At 35.9% G+C, this 4,814-nt stretch overlaps 1 non-coding gene across 1 annotated transcript; it reads right to left on the bottom strand.

Annotated features, from left to right (window-relative positions):
- Nucleotides 1-4,377: 4,377 nt before the first annotated feature.
- LOC132638997 (small nucleolar RNA Z221/R21b) lies at nucleotides 4,378-4,476 on the bottom strand. The gene has a single exon (XR_009582047.1). It is a non-coding gene; the product is annotated as a small nucleolar RNA Z221/R21b (small nucleolar RNA).
- Between the last annotated feature and the right edge of the window lie 338 nt (nucleotides 4,477-4,814).

Raw genomic sequence — 4,814 nt, 5'->3', positions numbered from 1 at the left:
GATGGCGGCCAGGATGGCATATGATGACTTCATTCACCGAGACCCGCAATAGAGGGCCGGGACACGTTATGTATATATGGTACATGATGTTAACATGCATGATTCTATCCACCGAGTCCCTCAATAGAGGGCCGGGACACGTTATATGTACACATGATATATGATGTTGACATGCATGACCTTATCCACCGAGTCCCTCACTTCAGGGCCGGGACACGTTACGCATATATGATATATGATGTGGACATGTATGATTTTATCCACCGAGTCCCTCACTGGAGGGCCGGGACACGTTATCTGTATATATGATATATGATGTGGATATGCATGATTTTCATTTTAAAAGGGCAAGTGCTTTGATGTTTTAAAAGGTCATACTTGATTCTGGTAAATCTCTGTTTCAGTAATGATCCTCTTTTCTGTATTCCATGCCTTACATGCCCAGTACATATTCCGTACTGACCCCCTTTCTTCGGGGGCTGCGTTTCATGTCACGCAGGTACACCCAGATGAATAGAAGACTTGCTAGAAGGTGTTCCAGCGAAAATGGCAAGCTCCATCTGCTCCTGGAGTGTTGCCGAGTCAGAGTATATGTGCTATGATTTCTGATTGATGTTAGAGACTTTGCAGACAGAGTCGTGGGTATAGAATGTCGGTATTGTAAGCGGCTCCATCAGCCGATGTGTCATTCTGTGTTATGTGATAAGTTCCATATGATTACAGATTTTGTTTGAATTGAGAACACGAAAAAGAATATTTCTGAAGGCTCTCATTATGTATTTCATTTTATTTGATTTAAGAGTTCAAAGAGACTATGTGTGTAATAAGAGTCAGCGGGTTCGCTCGGTTCCGAATATGGGATCGGGTGCCCATCACACCCTGGTAAGATTAGGGTGTGACACAGCTGTTTGGAGAGCTCCATCGTTCCGGAGCCTATCTTATTTTGGTACAGATTCTTTTGATGTAAACTTATATTTATCCAGGGGTACGGCGGGGCCCTGTCCCGTCATATTTCACTACTGATACTCTTAGAGGTCTGTAGACATATGTGTGGGTTGTGCATAAGTTTTGCTCAGCTGTGTCTATGTGATTTGCTATGGATATTCCCGTCTGTAGTGGCAGCCTTGTCGGCTTGCGTATCGTATTGGTATGTAGTGGCAACCTTGTTGGCTTGCGTATCGTATTACGTTTTGATTAGTTGTGACTCCTCATGAGACAGGTTATCTTGATATATATGACGTTATGAACCTTTAGTGTTTTTGTAAGTTTTCATATTGTCCTTAGTTTCAGTCTGACTATATCTAACAGGTACGTATACGAGTGTCCAGCTCGGGCACTAGTCATGGCCCACGGGGTTGGGTCGTGACAAACAAAAATTATAAATTTTAAATATTCAAGCCCGCTAACATCTTCTCTCTTCGCGACAGTTGCTTCTCCTCAGTTAGCACTACTGTAAAAAAAATATCTAGATTTATTTCTCTAAGTTGCTTCATTGTTGAAAACTTAGGAGGCGGACTTTACGAACAGAAGGTGGTACAATTCCTCTTTGTGGTGGGTCTTTTACAGTTCAAGAACATTTAAAATGTCTTTTATTGTGTGAGGCTGTGTTGTAAAAAAAAAATCAATTGTTCCCTTTATTTCCTTACTGCAGATTTATATAGAGCGCCTAAAAAAACTAGCATCAAAGTAAATCTTGGTGGTGTTTCGAAGCACCAGCCTAGAAAACGTTATATTAGGGGTCATGTACTGTTCATTTATCATGTTGACGTTTCATAAATAAAGTTGTTTCAATGTAAGATTATAGTTGAGATAAATGGATGGTAATGATTCAGTCACGTTTGGCATAAGGATGGTAGGCTCGATGAAAAAAAGGAGACATGTTTCAACTAGTCCAAAATCTAATTTAGTATCCAATATTATATTTGTATATAGGGTAATTAAGTTTTGTTTTGAACATTAGACTCTTATCAGAATGGATGTTGGGGAAACCTTCCATGAAGGACAAAATAGCAACGATACAAGTGAACAACAATCTATTAAAGGTACTGATAAAAAGGCAAGGGATGATTATTCTTCAAGTAGTGATGATTTTGAAGAAGCAGATAATGATTTGTCATATGAACATGATATCCTAGAAAAGAGTAGAAATGTGGTGCACAGATACGACGTTAGCGAATAAGAGAGAAAAAAGACAACTTATGAAGAAGGAGATTCTTCTTGTGTCAACTCTAAAAGGTTCAAGAGCCTAGAAAGCTGTTAGGGAATATTCTACACATATATAGAGGATCTACAGGATATTAGCATTTACTATAATATATCTTAATTGATTGTATGTATCCTAGGATTTATTGCATTTCCATTCTTGTATTGTATCGTTATTGTGGTTGTACTATAAATATATGAACCCACTGGTGTTGGATTATCACACCAAAACATATTCAATTTGGTATTGGTATCAGAGCGTAAAAGATCCTTCCTCTCTTCTTTCTTTACGATGGCACCTTCTTCACCCATTTCTTCTCCAGAAAACACCACACCAACCACTCTTTTTTCTCCAGAAAACACCACACCTGTCACTTTGGTGCTCCTCTTCCAGCCATCCTCAATTTCTAATATGAAATTACCTTTACTGATTTCAAAGTGGAACAAATATTAAAACGTCGTCTCCTTCTTCTCCGTCATATCCCTTGTCTATCTTAAAACGTCGTCTCCTTCTTCTTCGTCATATCTCTTGTCTATCTTTCTGCAAATCTAACCAATTCTAAAACTAGACGAAACATATATTAATTAAATAAAATGTTACTACTAAAGTAAAGTCTCTAATATCAAACAATTAAGAGCATTGTTCAAAGTAATATCGATTGAGAATTAATTTAAATAGGCCTGTCGTTTTGTAATTTGACGCATCAAAACACTTTTTTTAAGAATGATTAACCTAGGCAGATACTTATCTTTTCTAATATTAACAAAAATATTTTTCAAATAATTTTGATAAACATAAATGATCACAATACGTTTTCTTGTTAAAATCACAAAAATGGTCATTTAAGTTTGGTGGTTGGTTTAGGCCTCATTTGTTTGCACTTAATGAAGGTCTTAACGCTGCATTTGTTTTCATTAAGATTAAGCCATCTGAATCTGAATACATATCTGAATGATTAAGATGTTGTCTTCGGATCTGAACACTGAATGATTAAGATGTTGTCTTTGAATCTGAACACTGAATGATTAGCACTGTTTGTTTTCCTAAGATCTTAATATGAATAATTAAAAGAATTATTAAATAATTTTAAAACATAGTAATTAGATATTACTTCAACAATATTTCTACTTGACAAAATATTAATATAACATAGCTAAAATATAAAATATTTAATAGTATATATTTGATAACAATTTACATTGTATCTAAACTACAAACTCAAACACGATTTGATTGAAAGCATCAAATCTTGGAGGCCTCTCTCCTTATTGCTCCCCTCTCGCTTTCTTCCTCATCTTCTCCTCTTATATTGCACAGACCCAACAAAATTTAAGAATGAAAAAAGTGAATATTCCATCACAACTTATCATAAATTAAGAGAACAAATAGTAAAGAGTAAGATAACCAAAATAATTGAAAGTCAAAGAATCACAATCTGCCGTGATTTTTCACCCATGGTATTCTTTATCAGACCCAAATTATATATATTCGTGGTATTCTTCAACTTCAGTGGTATTGTTAACTTACATGAAAGAAAATGTTTTCCACTGAAAGAAATAAAAAATTACGGAATCCGACGAGCATATGAATCTACGTTGTTTTATCCCCCAAAAGAGAATAGAGAGTAGTAAAAGAGTTGTAGAATAATTCAGGTTGGGTTTGTGGACGAAAGCGTTAGTTGTTCTATAACTATTGATACAAAGTTTATTAATTTAAAAGACGCAGTTGAGGAATTGAGGTATGAATGGTTCTAAGACTTCCTCGTAGATTTGAGCGAATTAGACCAATTAAGACCCAATAAGTGGTTGAAAAAAAAATGGGTAAAGACATAAATTGACCTTAAATTTATCCCTAAAAATTATTTTCACACTTAAACTATACAGAATTACACATCTGAACATAAAAAAAGTAAATTTAATATCACCTTCTGAACTGATGTGGCACAAAAAACATTATAATTAAATAATAAGAGAGTGAGAATACAATTAAAGCAAAAATAAATTTTAATTACAACAAAAAACTAATTCTCACCCCGCCCCACTCCGCCCTCTTCGTTTTCTTCCCCAACCCCACCCGCCACCCCTACTCCCACTCCATCTTCACACGGCTCCTCCGATAATCACTTTCTATGAAAAAAAAAAAAGAATTATAATAAAATTGAAAAACATGTATAAGAGCTTAGAAGCAAAATGGGTATGAGAAATTTGTCATCAATCAAAAAATAAATTTTTGTAAGAGTGGCGCATGACTTTCTTCAGATCTCATCATAGCTCTTCAAGAAAATTTAAAAAATTGTAAGGCAAAAAAAAAAATTCGGTTGGGGTGGCGTGAAGAGGAGAGATGGGGCGGCGGCGTGGTGGCGTGAAGGGAGGAGGGAGAATGAAAAAAAAAACTATATTACTAGTACCCGGAAAAGGCCTACCATTAATAGTTCACCGGAAATCTCCCTTTTCTTGATTTTTCTTTCTCGAGGGGCAGAGGGACGTAGATAAGAGCCAAGGAGTGAGTGGCGGATGCTATTCCCACAAGGGAATATAGATTGACCATTAATTCTGTAAGATAAGAGGAGATTTTTTTTTTGGAAAGCATCTCTCCAGAAATGGTTGAAGAA

This window comes from Lycium barbarum, chromosome 4 (genome assembly GCF_019175385.1).
Source record: "Lycium barbarum isolate Lr01 chromosome 4, ASM1917538v2, whole genome shotgun sequence".
Lineage (NCBI taxonomy): Eukaryota > Viridiplantae > Streptophyta > Magnoliopsida > Solanales > Solanaceae > Lycium > Lycium barbarum.
The sequence above is the reverse complement of the archived record's forward strand: the minus strand, read 5'-3'. Positions and strand labels throughout refer to the sequence as shown.